Source organism: Hesperophylax consimilis, chromosome 5, assembly GCF_061612785.1.
Source record: "Hesperophylax consimilis isolate HC1 chromosome 5, BYU_Hcon_1.0, whole genome shotgun sequence".
Taxonomy (NCBI): domain Eukaryota; kingdom Metazoa; phylum Arthropoda; class Insecta; order Trichoptera; family Limnephilidae; genus Hesperophylax; species Hesperophylax consimilis.
In genome coordinates this window covers 9,848,654-9,870,761 of record NC_142840.1, presented here as the reverse complement: position 1 = coordinate 9,870,761, position 22,108 = coordinate 9,848,654, and the positions used below count along the sequence as shown (strand labels likewise).

Genomic DNA, 22,108 nt, shown 5'->3' with positions numbered 1-22,108 from the left:
GATGTAGGAAAAATCGCAAATAAATTCAATGATTTCTTTACAAACGTTGCCGCAGATTTAATAAATAATAATCCCTCATTTCAAAACAGTATACATAAATCAACCCAAATAGACATACCCACCCCCGAATATACTCCTAATTTATCTCAATTTAAACGGATAACTGAATCTGAAATTATAAAACACATTGACAATCTTAAAACAAATACAGCTAATGGTCCAGATGAATTAAGCTGTATCACAATCAAGTCTATTAAACAACACATTTCTATGCCCTTACAACACATTTTTAATTCCTGCCTTGAAAAAAACATTTTCCCAAATGCATTTAAACTCTCAATTACTGTACCCATACATAAATCTGGATCGATCTCTAAACTTGACAACTACAGACCAATATCGCTGATATCCCAACTTGCAAAGATATTAGAAAAAATCATAAAGATACAAGTACTAGAGTTTCTAGAATCTAATGCACTCCTGTCACCACACCAATATGGTTTCAGATCAGGTCTTAGTACTGATGATGCTTTATTTAATCTAACAAAAAAATTATACACCAATCTAGATTCGAATATGAAAAGTTTAACAATATTCTTAGACCTAAAAAAGGCTTTTGATACCGTCAATCATAATAAACTGCTTGGAAAACTTAATAATATGGGAATCAAAAATAATTGTCTGTCACTTTTAACAAATTATTTACTTGATCGCAGACAATCCACAAAAATTGGCGTAAATATTAGTAAACCAGCATCTATGAGACATGGGGTTCCACAAGGAACAGTTATAGGTCCGCTTTTGTTTCTAATTTATATTAATGACCTATGTAATATTAGTATTCCGGGAAAACTTTTCTCGTATGCTGATGATACTGCAATCACAGTTCATGGTAAATCCTGGGACGAGGTCTCTAAAAATGCAAATAAGTGCACAATTATTGTCAAAGAATGGCTCAATCAAAACCTTCTAACTCTGAACTGTGAAAAAACTATATATATTCCTTTTTATAATACCAAAAAAGCGGCACCCTTAACTCATCTAAGTATAAGGTTTCACAAAAATACTTGCAATCCTGTCTTATGCACTAACTGTACAGAAATGAAATCGGGGAATACAGTTAAATATTTAGGAATTATAATAGACAGCCAACTCAAATGGACAAATCATGTAGAAAAGCTTGTAAATAAACTTAGATATTTAACTTATATTTTTAAACGTTTAAATAACATAGTAGATATCAAAAGAATCAAATTGGTGTATCATGCATTGGTGCAATCATCAGTATCTTATGGAATAATTGCATGGGGGGGGATTTATAACACCCATATTAAGCCACTAGAAATAACACAAAAACTAATACTAAAAATAATGTTGCATAAAGATATGACCTACCCCTCCTTGCAATTATTCGAAGAGGCTAAATTGTTAGAGATAAGAAAAATTTACTGTACACAATGTTTAAAATATATATTTGCTCGAAATTTTCTTTTTATAAAAAATGAAAATCGGTCTAGTAATAGGGTAAATAATGTATTTAAAGTTCCACTGTGCAAAACAAGGCTTGCGCAAAGACATGCTTATTTTATTACACCAAAAATTTATAATGCACTCTATACCAATACAGAAATCAAATGTGAAAATATATCATCCTACAGGAAACATAAAAATGTAATAAAGTCTTGGATAAATACCATAGATATTAATATTTACCTGCTGTAACATCTGATCTTAATCTCTTTTAACTTTTAACAAATCCTTATTAACTTTTATTTTTCATATTTAATCCCGTAAATACAGTAAATAATGATTTTACTATAAATATTTTCATTCTTTTCTTTTCAATTTTCTACAAAGATAAAATATGTATATTTAGAGTAATTTTAACTGAACTGCCTTAAAGAAACACAAGTATACCCACGAACTGGCGATGCCTATGTGGGATTTTTTTGCTATCATACATTTATGCATATTATTATTTTTATGTATATGCTGTTTATGAACTCGTGTGTGTGTACGTGTATTGTGTGTGTATGTTATGTATGGTGTGTAATACACTATATATGTATACATATGTGCATGTGTACATATACTTTTCTGTAATTCGCATTGTTTCTTTCTTTTTTTAATATGTATGTAAAAAACATAATTTGTATTTTAAAACCATGTATGTAACAAAAAAAAAAAAAAATAAAAAAAAATAAAAAAAATAAAAATATCCCGCTACATTTGTTGCGTCCGACCCCTAAAAACTCCATAGCATTGTAGCGTCCACCGACTTACAGCGTCCGATATACGGACGCTGCAATGTTTTGACGTCAAAATTGGCCAGAACGATGCTTACCCCATGTAGAATCGTATGGCAAAAATTTTTGTGGAAGCAAAAAATCTCTCAGAATGTCTGAAAACGAATATTGAACGTTTGACATTTTGCCGACAGGTTCGCTACACGATGTATATATTGAGCATGGTATATATATATATATATATATATATATATATATATACCATGTTACACAAACCTAGCGTAGCCGCTAAACTATTTGAAAACTGGGATGTTTTTCTTGCCCTGACGCGAGCAGGCGGTATTAAGGGGACACTTTCTTTTGAATCACAAACCATGTTACACAAACCTAGCGTAGCCGCTAAACTAATTGAAAACTGGGATGTTTTTTCTTGCCTTGACGCGAGCAGGCGGTATAAAAGGAACACTTTCTTTTGAATCACAAACCATGTTACACAAACCTAGCGTAGCCGCTAAACTAATTGAAAACTGGGATGTTTTTCTCGCCTTAACGCGAGCAGGCGGTATAAAGGGGGCATTTTCTTTTTCATCATAAACCATGTTACAAAAACTTAGCGTAGCCGCTCAACATCGCAGAAATAGTTTACTTAAATAAAATTTTAACGTAAAAAAATAAAATCCAGCTAATAAATTTCAATCACAACGCACATAATGCATGCATATTAGGTAAATAAATAAAAATAAATTACAATAACGAGATACACGGACACGGGACGAGAAATTCTAAGCAAATTAGATTGCCAACAAGAAAAAAAACAAGCACCCAAAAATCTCTGATGTACCAGGCCGTTCAACTCTATAACAAAATCCCGAAGGAAATTGCTGTGATAGAAAATATTAATAAGTTCAAAAATGAATTAAGAAAATATGTCTATCTCACAGACATAGGAATTAATAGACGAGAAGATAATGGCGAGGGGTAAAATCAACTGTTGAAGAACGAAGGGAGTAAGGCTGACTGTGATGCGTCAATAAATCAATCTGACAGTAAATAGGCATCTCGCATTATAATATCACCATTTAGTTCTTAAAAGTAAAATCTGCTTTTGAATGAATAGACATTTCTACATGGGAGCGCAAATTACTCGCCACGTTATGAACTAATTTGCGAAGTCCAAATTCGGCAAAGTAAGGCAGCTTCTATTTTCAGAGTCGTAGTTAGTTTCAGAGTATTTAGTTAAGACACTTTTACAAATGTCTCATAATTTACTTACCCCAGTAAACAACGATGAGCACACTTGAGAATCGCTACATTGTGATGTGATAGTATATGTTTCTAAAACTGATCCATATAATACGGTGTGAATAAGCTTAAAATAAAGTAAAATAATGCTTACTTATGGAATGTAATACGACAATTCGGTTTATTCTCTTTTTCACATCTATTTTTACAAGTTTTCATATCACAAGTCAACATTTTGCCATGTTATTTCGTAAAATGAACCGATGATGCCTCGACCATAGTTCGCACAAGAATGATGACGTCACGTTTTCAAATTTCACTTGAGGCCATATGCGAGCCCAGCCGGCTCAATGGAACCGGTATGGGGAGTGGAGATAGTACGCTTTTAATCACTTAGGGCAGGTCTACTAATATTCATATGTCTATGGTCTATCTCAATTATTAAGGCGAAATAGGTAGACTTGACCTGAAATTTGGCATTTTTGAGGCCACTTTTAGACGTATGGACACTTTTCTAGAAAAAAACACAAATTGATTTCGAAAGATCGTTATTTTATTTTGTAAAGTAAGATGTAAAATTTTGAAAAATAATATTATTTTCATATCATAATAAAGTGTTACCGTTGGACGATGCGCAGATTTGTTGCATTTTCAAAGGTGAAGTTGTATTATACAACAAATATTTAAAATCATTGAATAATAATGTATAAACAATCAATAAATTATCTATCATATGTATGTATAAGAATTTTGTTTTTATTTCAAATAAAATTACTAATAAATAAATCCGAGCACGCGTTTTGTGAAGAAAATCCCTCAATTGGACTATTTATTTATGGTCTTACAAATTGGTATAGTTCAGATTTTTTTAGAAAAATAATTTACCAAGACATAATTGAAACATTAGAAATAATTTATGACCAAAAAATATATTCTTAAAGTATATAATAGTAATTAATTTCGATTCGCGTTTGTTGTTTGTGTCTTGCCCCGGCGCAAGCCGAAATTTTATCATTCCCCGCTGCGACAGGGCGGCGAGCAGACGTCTATTCCACGCCAGTCTACTTGATAACATTTTAAAGAAATTCCTCGCTTAAAAATGAGGAGGAAAATACCCTCGAAAAAAAGTTTTATTAGATAGCACAAATTACGACATCAAAAACGTACGTGGGAGATATATTTTCAGAAAAAACAAAGGTTAGTGATATTTAATTATCCGTGTACATTGTTCGTACTTATATGCTACAGGGTCGTTCGAAAGAATCAGTCAGAATAAGCACATATTTTTTATAACATTTGGCGATAATTTTGTGTTGTTTAATTTCCAGGGAAAAGAATCAACTATGGACAGGAGTTTATGTCTGTTATCGTTTTTTCATGTATAAATGTTAAAACTTATGCCAAAGTACGTGAAACTGTTTGTGATTGGTAGTCAAAAAGTGACACGAACCAAATGAATTTCGATTCGTGATGTGCGATTCAAATCATTTTTTTGTTCATAATTTCTATTTTATTGTCCAATTCACTATTACATTGGTATAATTCAACATATTTAATGTTTTTTTTGTTACTTTTTGTCAGTTTCATAATGTCATATTGTGAATTGAGCTTCTTGTTTTAGGAAAAAAAACAAGGTTATTTTTGACATACAAACCTATGATTTTTACTCGTGAATTTAATAACATTTCGAAAATTAGACGAGTCAGGTCGCTCCGTTAATCATGAAAACAAATACATGAAAGCGATACAATATTATGCAATCGCATAACTACATATGTTGGTAGGTACCGTAGAAAATAGTTGGAAATAAAACCTAGTTTTAATATATAAACTACTTCAGTTGTGAGGAATAAACCCTCTTTTCAATGTCATACATATCAAATCAAGTAATACTTTGAAGATAAGTATTAGAAATAAAACTTACCGGTAATACCTTTCGGACAAACGAATAAATAAGTAAAACAAAAGATTTTTACTCACCTTTAGAAAACTCGTGTAAAATATTTGAAAAAAAAACAAATTAAACAAATATTTGAAATTTTTTTTAAATGTATATTTATATACCTACATATTTTATATCTACCATGTCAACAAACTGCATTTGTATTTATTTATGTTTACGCACTCCGACGTATAATTTACAAATATGTATGTAACTACTTATAAGGAAGAAAGCTACAACCAAGAATTAAACAACAATAATTGTTATTTCATCGGAACCATGCTGTAGTTTTCACTGCCGCGCGAGTGTACGGCTCGCAGCGGAATGAATTCGGTATTTCTGTCTCGGTCTAAAAAAACGTCCGATCGCGAGATCGTCTTTTAACGAAATTTGAATTCTCGTCCGCTGGTTAAATCGCCTTAATGTTTCTTTTTTTTGTGACTTCATTGAAATATTTAAAGAAAGATTATGTTTGCCAAACAATGTACATGTTTATATGTTTATAAAACTATTAGCACACACGAAGATGTGAGCTAACTTAAGATTAATAAATAAATAAATAAAATAAATAAATAAATACTAATTTGACGGATTTTTTTAACATTAAAAAAACGCCCGCGCGATTGTCTCTAGCTACTTCTAGCCGTTCGTTTCGTTCTATTTCTATAGTAACAGAAATACCAACAAAACAAAATGACATTTGACAATAAACAAATAAAGTTTGAAAATGGACGGTCTCGTTTCACAAAACGAAAGCTAATTTTAGTTTTACGTAATTGAAATTTTTATTGCAATATTTTCCACCGCCCCGAATGCAAAAATTTGTGTCGTACAGTAATTAAGGTGAATCTAAAGGTTTTATCTAAAAAAATATTCATAATAAGCGAGGCCAGCGCGATCGAAATTTTACCCTAATTGATTATTATTTTGTTTTATTTGTTTACTGACATGTTATTTTTCAGAAAGCTTGCTCCTCGGGTTGTAAGGAGATAGTTGTGAAAATGCTTCAAAAGGTAAAGGAATAAAAATTTCTTATCTGGTATTTAAAAATATTTCCCTTGTGGGAGCTGTGAAAATATTTTGCAGAGTTTCACAATAAGTTCTAATAGGTACGTAAATGTTGTGCTTAGATAAATATTTGTAGGTGCTGACTTAAATTCTACTACATCTAAAGGACATACCCCATTATACCTCGCTGCAAATGCTATCATAACCAAAAACATAAACGACATGTCTATATTGGATTTTCTGGTTTTAGCTGGTTAGTACTTATATTTACTTAACGTTAATTATAATTTACCGACTTGCAAACTTATTTGTGTAAGAGGGCATTTTAGGTCCACGGTGTAAGCTCAAGGTTCGAAAGAATATTAAACAAGGTTCGCTCATACATGGTGTAGATCGGTGATTGGTTAGAAAGTCGTAGCTTGAAGTCCGCATTTTACCGGGAGATTTGAATTGACTGCTGTATGACTTATTTATGTATTTACTAACTTACGGGAAGTTAATTGCAAGGAGAAATGTTACAATACAGCATAGGGCACCAAAACACTTATAATAATTAAAGAGAATGTCAAGTGAAGGTTTTGATGGATATGAGTCAATCATACTGTTAATAATTTACAAAATGCAGATGAGATCAAAGTCCGTCCTAAGTTTTTTCTGAAGAAGAAATAATTAATTTGGCGAGTGCGCCAAGAGACTGGGTCGTGCCTTGCCCAATAAGAGCAGGCCCATCCTGCTTCAGTTCCTGCGCCAGTCCGATCGTCGATCCGTGTGGGAAAGAAAAAAGGGTCTGAAAAACTCTGCTCTCCTCTTAACAGAGTCGCTCACTCCCATACGGCAGAAGTTATTCTCCAAGGTCCGTTCAGTCTTTACACCATTCAAATGCTGGACCAGTGATGGAACCATCGTCGTTCTCCTTCCGGATGGCAGCAAGCGCGCCATCAACTCCCAAAAGCAGCTGGATATCGTGATCGCCCTCTTGACGAGGGCCAAGGCTCTTAACCCAGCAGCTCCTCCAGTTAACAAGTCCACCGGCGCCGTGCCCGATTCTGATTCCATTGCTGGTTCTGTTAATGATGACTCCAGACCGATCGGTCTGCGTTCCAGAACCAATAAACATAAATAATAATCTCTTCAAACTTAGCATAAATACCTTGTAGCATCATTATCGGTATTTTTAAAAGTAGGTCACTAAAAATAATAATAAAAAGTGATTTGTTTGTGATAATATAAATAATAATCTCTAAAACTACGTTATTAAAAACATATTTTGCTCGAATGGTGAATAGTTTGAATTATCAACAAGTACGTAGGTACATATATAATATACTTAACTTACATTATCGCATTATAACTTATCCTACATATTATAACTTTATTATTAATCTGCCCACAAACCATAATAACAAACATCTTATGAATACCTATGTAGTACCCACTCGCCATACAATTAAGTAATTATTATTATTCAATTCAGCCTGCTAAAATATTATACACATTTAGAAACGCCCGTATTATAATACTTGTGCAGGCAAATTATCGCAATACCGCGCATCTTACAGTTGTTGATACCTACCTACAATTAGGCTACTGGCAGCGTGTGTACTTCACGACCTTTATTTACAATTTCAACGATATTGTGTGCCTTTATCTCATTGTATACCTATATCTCATGTACCTATGCTCAAAATGCAGTGATACTATTATTACTGTTTATTATTCATGTTTATCTTATTTTTTCCATGTATATCATGTTAATAATACGATAACATTGTATATCTCTCATGTACATATCTATCTACAATGCTACTAATAGATATTGTCTATATTTCAAGAATGCCTACTAACAATAATCCTGATACTGTCGATACGGTCTCTACTTTCTTTTATTCGTATACTTACAAGCTATAATCAAGCTGTTCATATTATTTCCTGTATTTATAAACATATTTTAAGATTATTCACACGATCTGCATTTTTCTTTTAATTTTAACTTACCATTGAATAATGTTATTATTTTTATTTTTATGTTTATTTTTATTTTTATTCTTATTTTTATTTCCTATTTCGTTTATACCTAGTTATCTTATAAATTTTGCTAAAATAGTCTGTTCTGTTTTCAATATTAATTTTTGTATATTTACAATAAGGAATGTATATACTACCCAATATAGAAGATACACTCCTACACTCTCCTTACCCATCTTTATCTCGCTATCCCCCCTCCTCCTGTACTTGATGCTTACTTTTGTACATTATTCTATCAATTTAATATCGTACATGTCATTCATAATACGCTACTCTTCAGTTATACTCATATATTATAACCAAATTGTACCCAACTATTACTCTACTAAATTACAATGTTAAATATTATATACCAAAACTGTAGAGGATTACGAACTAAAACTGAGATTTTTCACAATAATATTCTTTTGAATGACGATTGCTTCATTTTCGGTATATCTGAGTCTTGGCTTATTGATTCTATTTTAGATCCGGAACTGGCACCAACTGAATTTTACAGTATTTTTAGACGGGATAGGACAAATAACATTACAATTAATAGCATTAGTACCCAATCAGATTCTCGTCGAGGCGGTGGAGTCATGATCATAACTCATAACAATCTTAACGCATACCCTCGCGAAGACTTGGTCTGTAATGCTGAATGCATCTGGGTAACCATTCCCCCGTCTAACTATACTTCAAAACGCACCATCCATGTTTCTTGTCTATACTTACCACAGGGACATGGATATGAAAATACTCTCAGTTCATTCCTTTGTTTGCTTGCTAACGTCAAAGATCAAAACCCAGATGATATTATTCTCGTAATTGGAGACTTTAATATGGCCACCATAACATGGAAACCAAAAGATAAAAATTCACACTTAACACCTGAAAATTTAAATTCAATTACTTCTTTACTTACTGACACAATCCATTACTCTGAACTGAACCAATACAATTCCATCAAAAATGCCAATAAACGTATACTAGATTTAGTTATCTGTAATGAGGAATGCCTTGTATCTCAAGCATACAACCCTCTTGTCAAAGAGGATTTACACCATCCATCGCTCAAAATCATACTACAATTAGACACACTTCCAACTATCAATGCTCCACCAAAAGAAATTTATCGGTATGATAAAGCTGATTATGATTTAATAAACCAACACCTGTCTAAAACAGACTGGTCTTTTACTCACGATAATGCTGACGTTGACGAAGCAATTTATACTTTTTATGATATTTTAAATAACACCATTAACCAGTTTGTCCCTAAACGTTTCATCAAAAAGAAAAATTTTCCCAACTGGTACTCACCTCCCCTAATCAAAATCATAAATGAGAAACAAAGACTACACAAAAAATGGAAATCAAATAATAATCCAGTAGATGACATAGAGTTTTCTATCAAACGAATACAACAAAAACACTTACAGAAACATTGTTACACCCAATATATAAATTCAGTTGAGTCTAGTATTCCAACTAACAATAAAAGTCTCTGGAATTACGCTAAGAACAAAAATAGGACAAATGGCATACCACAAATCATGAACCTAAAAGACGAGTCAGGCACCGGTGCTCATCAAGTGTGCCAACTGTTCTGTAAACACTTCCAATCCACTTACGTAAGCGATGAGGGCACGGATGATCCCAGTAATATAGATAATTCTACCTGCGTTAATAATGATAACCCGATCGGGGACGTACAAATAAACAACTCATTGGTCAATAAATACTTGAATGAATTGGATGTTACAAAGGGTGCGGGCAGTGATGGTATCTCGCCATATTTTATCTCAAAATGTGCCAAAAATCTTGCATTTCCTTTAACTAACTTATTTAACATGTCTTTAAAAAAAGGAATATTTCCTACAAAATTCAAAGAAGCCATTATAATCCCCATCCATAAAACTGGTTCAAAAAGTAACATTGCAAACTATCGCCCAATCTCAATACTCACAGTACTTAGTAAACTCTTTGAGCGTATTGTGTACGATCAAATTTATATAACTATTGTCCGCAGCATACAAAATCAACAACATGGTTTTTTACAAAAAAGGTCAGTAATAACAAACTTAGTCAACTTTACTGAATACTTAACAAGCAATATGGATAATGGACACCAAGTTGATGTTATCTACACAGATTACTCGAAAGCTTTCGATAAAGTTAACCACTCTATCCTCGTTAAAAAATTACACCAATTAGGAATCCATGGCAACTTACTTAGGTGGCTAACTTCATATCTGCAGAAAAGACTACAGTGCGTATCAGTTGAGGGAACTAAGTCTAGTTTCTTAACTGTGCCCTCTGGCGTACCGCAGGGTTCCCATCTGGGACCATTACTGTTTAATGTATATATATTTGATATTTATAAATGTTTTTTACATGCTAACTACCTTGCATATGCAGATGACAAAAAAATTTACTTAGTAGTCAAATCTATCAATGGCTGCATAAAACTTCAAGAAGACCTAAATCTTCTTTTTGCATACTGTAAATTAAACAAATTAATCATAAACATTTCTAAGTGCAACAAATTATCTTTTACGCGCAACAAAAATAAAATTTATTTTAATTATAACTTTCATGATACACATATCAATGAAATAGAATCAATCCGTGACCTTGGGGTAGTACTGGATGTAAAACTAAATTTTATCAAACACATTAACGAAGTAATCAACAAAGCCAATAAAATGTTGGGATTTATAATTCGCATATCTAAACCTTTTCGCAATATTAAAACTATGTATTCCCTTTACACCACGTATATCCGCCCCCACTTAGAATACTGCACACTAATTTGTGCACCGTTCTACCAATGCCATATTGACAGAATCGAAAGTGTGCAAAACAAATTTTTTAAACACATAAATTATAAATTTAAATTACTCTTTGCAAATAACACCGAATCCTTAAAATTTCACAACTTTACTCCACTTCAAACACGTAGATTAATATCTGATCAAATATTTTTATACAAAATTCTGAATAACGGCCTGGACTCTCCTGAACTCGTAAATTATTTAACAATTCACATACCTACAAGGCCAACCAGACAAAACCATTTTTTTCATTTGCCCACGTGCAGAACCAACCTTAGAAAAAATTCTCCAATCCCCCGTATATGCGCGCAATATAACACGCAATTTAACAATATCGATATTCTTAATAATACTCTTGTGAAATACCGAAACGAAGTCAAGCGTACGACCACAAATGTTAATTAAATCAATGCACAGTTATAGAAAAGGTATAACATGAGCGTCTCCTGTCCCCATCCCATCTTCCTCTGCCTCTTGCCCTTTCCTATTCCTTCTTCCTTATAATATATTTATATGATTCTTATTTTTTATTTTTTGTTAATTCCATTTTCAGGTAATGGTTATAACCAATTACAATTTTGTATTATATCACATTAACCAACATTAGCATAAGAAACTATTTTGGCTTACCTCATATTTAACCTCTTGTATAACTTATCCTGTATAAAATTGCTGTTTGTTTCTTACAATAAATAAATAAATAATTTGACTACAAGTTCATCGTAAGAGTAATCGCCTCCTTCTAGGCCTAATTTCCATGCAATTCCCGTTAAGAAGCTATGCGGATTGTAATGATTTAGCAAACTATTTTAATATTTACCAAACTATAATGATCTGGATCCCTGGATATGACAGGGAAAGTGATTTATCTCTGGGTATTACAGAGAAAGTGATTTATCCCTGGATATGACAGGAAAAGTGATTTATCCCTGGATATGAGACAGGGAAAGTAATTTTATTTGTACGAAGAGTCTCAAAACATGGTAGATACTCTCAGTAATGCCCTGGTGAAAGACCACCATTCGGAATCGAAATGTATTGAGCATGGGTGTTGACAGAAGGGAGCAGCTGCCCCCCCTTAAGCAAATTAGTAAACAAACAAAAAATTAAAGGAAAAAATTACGTTTTAACTCGCGCCAAAATTACAAACATGTTAGTTTTTACAATAATTGTGACTTACATTAAATCAGTACCAGATACAAACGTAACGAGTCGTCTCGACGCCTGGGTGGGAATCTGACGCGTGTGTTCACTCGGCTACTAGCCGTTTAAACTAATATGTTTTCCAAGTTTCCATTTTAAACTACAGCAAAAATATTATTGTTTAAGAAAATACTAAAGGATTTTGGTCTGAAAGTTCTTGCGCTTTTTTCGTGTTTTAACTAAATAATTCACATTACACTCCCTTCACCCACACCACATAGGACCATCCCAATTGGGGAAACCATAGAAAAAATATCGCCTGCGGCGCTATTCCGTGTCTTTGTAAGTATTGTAACTAATTTTCCCATTCCGTTCAATCTCGTCCCTTGTGATTATTATTGATGCGTCACCTACTCCAATTGAGGATGGTATAATTTCACAGGCTCCGAGATTATTGTGGAATCGAGACTAATGTGCAGTGTCCACAATTCTTTTCGAAATCTTTTTTTTTTATATCTGTATAAGAATTTTTTTTTACAATTTTTATTCCCGTACCTATTAAGAATAACCTGACAATATTTGAAAATCTCCTAATACCACCACAGTAAGCGGAAAATGTTACTAGTGTTGTAATGGAGGACTTAGCCGAGGAATTAAACACACGACGCCTGGGTGGGACACAAACGCGATGCGACTAACACACATTTAAAAAAAAGTTTTTTATTTGATCTTTCCAAATGCTAAAGAATATTACACTGTAAAATGTCACTGGAGACAAAATTCAATACACATTTTTTGGTTACCGTATAACTCGTCAAAATGACAATTTAACAGACCTTTATTGAAAAGTGAAAAAAAATTAGTTAAGGTTTATGTTAGTTTTTTTTCATCGCTTGACTTTATATCAATCAAGGTGTGTTGAGTTGTAAATGATAATATTATTATATATAATAATATTATTATATGTAATTATAATAATAAAATTTAGAAAACGAATTATTATTATTTTTATTATTTATTTTTAGAAAAACAATTTTATAAAATATTATATTCTAAAAAAAAAATATGTGTAACAAAAGTTTTACATTTTTTAATTGCAATGCATTTGTGCTGGCATTAAAGGTAGAAAAAAAATACTGGTTTGCATTGACATATCTACCAATAAATATGTTGTCCAGACATGCAGTTATTAAAAACTCACAAGAATTATTTAATACTGATATTTCTCCAGAATTATTGGAACACTTTATACTTTACCAGTCTGAAGATGACAATAATAGACTGAAGCCCATAATAGTTAGTAACGGTAAAAAAAACAGAAAAAAAAGTTTACATTGTTCCAATTTATCATTACTTTATAAAGCAATTGAGGATTTGTGAAATGGAGTACCAGTCGCTCCGGGACAGGTAAAAACTACAGGAGTGCTCCAATCTGGGGTGTTATATTCATATTGTATTGAAAACTTCTTCATTTAGCACAAAATTATATATTAAAAGGGTTAATGCCGATATTTCAACTAGAAACCTACATCATTTATTTGTATTGAATAAATTCGCAACTTTTCTGTTTTAAAACATACTTGCAATACAAACCAGACCAAGTATCGGTATGACAAGGCTTTACAGTTAAATATGGATAACTTTGCAGGCGGCCAAAGAAGTAACTAACAAACAAACTATTGTATAGTCCCGAATCCCAACTGGTCGCTTCATCGAATTCAACGTTGTTGTATGCGTTTTTGTTATAGGTTATAAAATTAGTTATTTTTTATTAAAACACAAATAACATTGTTTACATCACTTTATTTCGATACAAAATCTCAACATGTTTCATGAACCAAGTTCACTTCATCAGGAGCACAAGTATACTAAAGTTATAATTAAAATTAGGTCTAGAAAGAAGAGGTAGAAGGAGCGGGGAGGGGTAAGAGTGGGGGAGGGTTATTCAAAGTAGGAATTAAAATGTCATTAGACGGGAAAGACCGGGTAATTGGGAAAATATTTAAAATGGGGTTTATAAAATTTTTTTGTTTATTAATAATATCTGCTTTCATATTCACGTGTTTTCTTATTTCTAGGATTTCAAAATTATTGATTTGAGATACCTTGTAACCAGAATGTAGTATTTTAAAACCTGAATTAATATCGAAAGTATGGTCGTTATTTAATAAATGATCCGCAAATTCTGATTCACAGTTTCCCTTTAAAGCCCTAAGATGTTCTTTAATTCTGATCTCAAAGTTTCTATTAGTTTTTCCTATATAAAAGGAATTACAATCATTACAGTTGAGTTTATAAACACCTGATTTTTTAGTTTGACTATCAATATCTTTATTATTAAGAATATATTTTTTAAATTTGTTATTCGTATAAAACGCCGGTTGAATAGTGAAGGGGATGTTTTTATTTATAATTTTGGAAGTATCATTATCTACAAATAGAATTCTACGCCATTGTTTGTTTGTATCTTTATAAATAGGATAAATATAAAGTTTAAAGAATTTATGTTTAATTTTTTTATTTAGTATTTCATCTATCAATTTATTAGGATAGCCGTTATTAGATGCTATTTGTTTTATGATATTTAATTCTGAGATATAATTAGGATCCGACAAAGGAATAGAAATTAATCTATTAAGCATAGAATGGAAAGCTGCGACTTTTTGAGAAAAGGGATGATTTGATGAATTATGAATGACAATATCAGTGTACGTATCTTTACGGAAAATATTAAAATCTATTTTATTACCTATTATTGTTAAATTTAAATCTAAGAAATTTAAACTCTTATCTATACCTATTTCTAATGTAAATTGAATATTTTTGTGTATTTTATTTAAAAAGTTTAAAAACACGTTCAATTGTCTTTCTGTTCCTAACCAAATGCAAAAAATGTCGTCCACATATCTCTTCCAACAATATACATTTTTAAGTAACAAGGCACCGCTATTAAAAATCTTATTTTCTAAATTATTAATAAAAATATCTGCAATCAAAGGACTCGTACTGTTCCCCATGGCCAAGCCATCCTTTTGTTTAAAAATTGTATTGTTAAATTGAAAATAATTTTGTTTAAAAATAACTTCGAAAAATAAAATAAGGTCATGGATAAGGTCTTTCTGTAAGTTAGATGAATTTAACAAATTATTGATGATGGTTTTACTTTCTTCTATTGGAATACTAGGGAATAAATTTACTACGTCAAAAGAAACCAACATAGCATGATTAGGAATTTCCAAATCCTTTAGATAATTAACTATGTAATTCTAACGAATTTTTAACTGTGTATGTTGGTTGAAATATATTAGCATTATTAATTACAGTATTGATAGCTGACGCTAATTTAAAAGTTGGGGCATTACAATTAGAGACTACTGGCCTAATAGGTTTGTTCAGTTTATGTATTTTTAATAGGCTGTAAAGTTTAGGAATTTTTGGGTTAATTAAAATCAAATTTTTGTTATTTTTCATGTTTACAAAGATATCACTTTTACAACGTTTAACCGCTTCTTTCAACATTTCTTGACACTTATTAATAGGGTTATTTAGAATTATTTCAAAATTGTCCCCTTGTAGAAAATCCATTGGGCCAAATCAACAAATCAACCGGCGTTTTATACGAATAACAAATTAAAAAAATATATTCTTAATAATAAAGATATTGATAGTCAAACTAAAAAATCAGGTGTTTATAAACTCAACTGTAATGATTGTAATTCCTTTTATATAGGAAAAACTAATAGAAACTTTGAGATCAGAATTAAAGAACATCTTAGGGCTTTAAAGGGAAACTGTGAATCAGAATTTGCGGATCATTTATTAAATAACGACCATACTTTCGATATTAATTCAGGTTTTAAAATACTACATTCTGGTTACAAGGTATCTCAAATCAATAATTTTGAAATCCTAGAAATAAGAAAACACGTGAATATGAAAGCAGATATTATTAATAAACAAAAAAATTTTATAAACCCCATTTTAAATATTTTCCCAATTACCCGGTCTTTCCCGTCTAATGACATTTTAATTCCTACTTTGAATAACCCTCCCCCACTCTTACCCCTCCCCGCTCCTTCTACCTCTTCTTTCTAGACCTAATTTTAATTATAACTTTAGTATACTTGTGCTCCTGATGAAGTGAACTTGGTTCATGAAACATGTTGAGATTTTGTATCGAAATAAAGTGATGTAAACAATGTTATTTGTGTTTTAATAAAAAATAAATAATGCCATCACAAAGTGAAAAGCAGTTAGAAGAAGTTTTCTTCGAAAAATTATTATTTGCGAGTACGGCAATGAAGGCTAAAGTGTATAAAAAGTTATTGATTAAATATAGACTAATGTGTTTAAATATATATTTTTTGCAAACGTGTTTAAAACGACAAGTGATTCCAAATTACGTTAACTTTAAATTTAAATCATCTTCAAATTCGGCTAAGAAAGCCAAAATATGTTGGTTAAAAGAGGACTTAAAAAGTGGTTATAAAAAACGGAATGTTATTAAACTTCAACTTAAATTCTTACATATGGAATTGGCTAGTGCTTTACACCCATTGGAATGGGACCTGTTTGATGATCAAGTTAGATCTATAGCTAGTATCAAAGCATACAAAAAGAAAACTGTTCTTGACAAAAAAATTAAAAAATTGTGTGATAATAATAAAAAAGTTAATGCGGTAGTGTCACCAACTGAAAATAAACAGTATAAATTCCATGATCGAGTGATTAACATGTCTAATCATGAGTTTGCGGAGGAAGAGTTAAAATTATTAAATAAAGGACTAAATCATAACTTGCATTATAATTCTAATATTAAAAATAGAGAAGAATTAGAGTTGTTGGCAGTGGATATGGACAATGCATTAATTAATCAACCCAAATCGTTCCATTATAAATGTGCTGAAGGGATAAAAAACATTAACAACAAAAAAACAGTTCCTAATCGGGAAAAGAATATAATTTCTAATACTGACATAAAAATTGCTAAGAATATTTCTAAAATGGTGAGGGAAAAAAATCTGGTTGTTACAAAGGCAGATAAAGGTAACAGTGTTATCATCATGGATAAAGTTGACTATATTAACAAGACAATGGATTTTCTACAAGGGGACAATTTTGAAATAATTCTAAATAACCCTATTAATAAGTGTCAAGAAATGGTGAAAGAAGCGGTTAAACGTTGTAAAAGTGATATCTTTGTAAACATGAAAAATAACAAAAATTTGATTTTAATTAACCCAAAAATTCCTAAACTTTACAGCCTATTAAAAATACATAAACTGAACAAACCTATTAGGCCAGTAGTCTCTAATTGTAATGCCCCAACTTTTAAATTAGCGTCAGCTATCAATACTGTAATTAATAATGCTAATATATTTCAACCAACATACACAGTTAAAAATTCGTTAGAATTACATAGTTAATTATCTAAAGGATTTGGAAATTCCTAATCATGCTATGTTGGTTTCTTTTGACGTAGTAAATTTATTCCCTAGTATTCCAATAGAAGAAAGTAAAACCATCATCAATAATTTGTTAAATTCATCTAACTTACAGAAAGACCTTATCCATGACCTTATTTTATTTTTCGAAGTTATTTTTAAACAAAATTATTTTCAATTTAACAATACAATTTTTAAACAAAAGGATGGCTTGGCCATGGGGAACAGTACGAGTCCTTTGATTGCAGATATTTTTATTAATAATTTAGAAAATAAGATTTTTAATAGCGGTGCCTTGTTACTTAAAAATGTATATTGTTGGAAGAGATATGTGGACGACATTTTTTGCATTTGGTTAGGAACAGAAAGACAATTGAACCTGTTTTTAAACTTTTTAAATAAAATACACAAAAATATTCAATTTACATTAGAAATAGGTATAGATAAGAGTTTAAATTTCTTAGATTTAAATTTAACAATAATAGGTAATAAAATAGATTTTAATATTTTCCGTAAAGATACGTACACTGATATTGTCATTCATAATTCATCAAATCATCCCTTTTCTCAAAAAGTCGCAGCTTTCCATTCTATGCTTAAGAGCGTTGTTTTCGCGGACGAAATTTCGACTCCCGCAAAAATAATTATTGTCCTGTGTCCCTCTCTAACGGAGCGTGCAGCGGGGAACGGAGAGGGAGTACCTGGCTTTTAGTACGGCTGACGTTGCAAGCGATCAAAAAAAGTTAGATAATATGAGATTAAATAAAAAAGAAATTAAGTTCAATGCTTGAATATTTGCACGAAGTCGGTGAAATGTCCCTTTCGTTTAGTTCATTCCATTAGCAGCACAGACATACAAGGGCTTCCGACCTATTATTTAATAGTATTGGTATATGCGCATGTACACGTTAGGCACTGACAATATCACGCATAAAAGGCCAGTAAAAGAGAAATGCTTTTTTTCTTTTGTGCGTGAATATATTTGCATCTAAACGGGGAATCACCCTTTTGTTTAGTTCATTTAAATTAGCAGATACGTGTATTATTGTAGGAGATACGGAAATTGTACACGTGCATCGTACATGTGGCTACAGACGAAATTATAATAATAGTAATAATAGGTGTATAAGTTTATAAATTAGATAAGTACATAGAATTAACAGCAGTAAATAATATATGAACAGTAAGTAATATAATTGTAGAGAATAGAAATATACACTTACTTAAAATTTGTGTAAGTGCACCGGTAAAGGCCTTACCTTTGACATAATCATTTATTTTTTTAATTTTTACATTACCTTTGAAATTTTTGTGAATCACATTTTTTTTTTTTTATCTGGAAGAAAGTTATAAAGTCGTGTCGCTGTGTATATAATTCCGAACACGCACTGACTTTATCACTGGGATTTTGGTCGAGATTATTTTTAAGTGTTGTGTAAGAAGAATATTATGTCAACAACAAAATTAAGTAATACAACTATAAATAAAAATAACCATAAAAATAGCAGCACAATAACAGCAAGAATAATAGCAACAAGCATATTTTATTAAAAAATGTTCAATGAATCGGTATAATTATTTGACGGCCGGCATAGTCCAGTGGTAACGCATTGGACTGCCATTCCGAAGGTCGCGGGTTCGAACCCGGCGTGCGCAAATAAATTTTATTTGACTAATTTGTGTTATTTCACAATTAATTAATTAAAATAATATATAGTATATTTGCGGCACGTTCCAGAGTGGAAGATACTACCAGTATCGCCCTGGTGTAAGACCACCATTCAGAATTGAAACGTTGCTCCAAATGGCTTTAGCCGTGTTTAGTGACTAGATCTGAATAGCCAGGTACTTCCCCACCTTCCTCTTTCCCTTCCCCACTTACCTTCAGCCTCACAACATCCCCCAATTGGGGATGCCATAGTCTCACTGGCTCCAGACGGGAGCAGTTGGGACTCTTGTGAGGTAATCACTGTAAAAAAAAAAAAAAAAAAAATTATTTCCGTCCATTCTAGGCAGTGAGGAATACATTTATGGTAGTTAGTCCCAGATTTTTTATACTGAAAAAAATCCTATTTTATAATCTACACAATACATGTGCACAAGGTGAAAAATAAAAAAAAGTCGGACAGGTAGTAGTTGTATAGTAAGAACAGACTCCAATATAAATATGCAAATAAATAATTACATAAATAAAATTTAATTAAAAATTTAATTTCATAAAATTTGTTAGTCAACCACAAAATTTTCCAATTTCAATTTTCTAACTAAAGGCATTACTTATATGTTATATAATGTCGGGTGATACGTCTGACATTTTCTGCGACGATATTTCGGGTTCAATCACATCGGTACTAAAAGAAAAAAAAACAGGCATCAAACCGTGAAAACAAAAGACCGCATATTATACTGTCAAGGTATGATCAATATGTGTAGTGATTATACTTACAAATTCGACAAAATAGTACAAGCAATTATAGGCAAAAATGGAGGACGGTTTTTATTCTTAAATTTAATCACTTTTAATTAAAGATCGTCGGTGTAATATTGAATTGTACCAATGTGTAAAAACACTGTCATCAAAACTAAAAGCTGAACGGCAATAAAATGAAACTCTCACTACTAACCAAAAGATGGTATCTTGATGTTATTGTGTACATTCTCGAGAGTTTGTTCTTGTGAAAATAAAATTATTTGCTTACCGTTTGCTCAAAATCCCACAATTCACATCGATGTTTTAGCATCGAAAAAATCCTTGTTGGCAAATTTAGCCTGACAATCTTTAAGATCATTTACGGAACTGAATACAACAAAAAAACATTACATTTTTACCGTAAAAAATAAATACTTATAATAAATATTGCATTTAATTTTCACCTGTTCCGAGTTCTTTCTGTCTTTTTGACATTGCACTTCCTCTTTTTCCGGTGCATACTGGGTGGCTTACCACGTATCCACTTTCGACCTAAAACACAAATAACATTTTATAAAAATCAATAACGTAAGTACCCTAATTCATAATCTAATTATCATTGTTAAAAATGCTCAAATAATGATTACTTACCCATGTTGAATGAAATAAATTATTTGGGGATGCTTCGGTTAAAAACTGTGGAGTTTAAAAATAATATTATTCGTAAACAAAGTAACAAATTCGTCAATTATATGTCCGCGCGGGCTGACTGCGAATGTCACATATATATACACTAGCAATAATAATAAAAAATGAAGGACGATTGACGTAGGTATTTATGCATGTATTTGTTAGGCAGGCGATCTCTCCGGGGCCCCTGCCCCCCGGCCCGTGCTTCACCTACTCTAGCCAGCCCGACTCAAGAAAGTGCGAATGAGACAATAACAAAAAAGCTAGTTAAATATACGTTGAATTTGTGGCCACCAAATTCGGCTTTTGAAGCAAATAAAACTTTTTTCAGTGAAGATTCAAATTTTATTGTATAGTTCATTATATGCCTGAGACGGGATATGTGAGATTTTTTCAAAAAATATCTTCCATTTGGTCACAAAAAATTGCCAAAGATGCCTCGTAAAATCATGTAAAATCGTCATCTTCTGGGGCCTATATTCTATAATTTAAGGCAAAAATCGAAAATCTGATCCATATGCGTACTTTATATATACCATGTCTTTTAACTTAAAAAAAAATAAAAACAGTTTACTCTAGTATTTTAGCCGTAAATCCAAATTAAAATTTTGTATGAAACAGGCACCGCAGCCGTTCCTCTTAATAGATTAATTTCTATTCCTTTGTCGGATCCTAATTATATCTCAGAATTAAATATCATAATACAAATAGCATCTAATAACGGCTATCCTAATAAATTGATAGATGAAATACTAAATAAAAAAATTAAACATAAATTCTTTAAACTTTATATTTATCCTATTTATAAAGATACAAACAAACAATGGCGTAGAATTCTATTTGTAGATAATGATACTTCCAAAATTATAAATAAAAACATCCCCTTCACTATTCAACCGGCGTTTTATACGAATAACAAATTAAAAAAATATATTCTTAATAATAAAGATATTGATAGTCAAACTAAAAAATCAGGTGTTTATAAACTCAACTGTAATGATTGTAATTCCTTTTATATAGGAAAAACTAATAGAAACTTTGAGATCAGAATTAAAGAACATCTTAGGGCTTTAAAGGGAAACTGTGAATCAGAATTTGCGGATCATTTATTAAATAACGACCATACTTTCGATATTAAT

General features: G+C 31.4%; 1 protein-coding gene across 1 annotated transcript in view; it reads left to right on the top strand.

The window, feature by feature from the left end:
* The window catches only part of LOC149423502 (fatty acid hydroxylase domain-containing protein 2-like), a 589,487-nt gene that overhangs the window by 563,780 nt on the left and 3,599 nt on the right, over window positions 1-22,108 (top strand). The window lies entirely within an intron of this gene.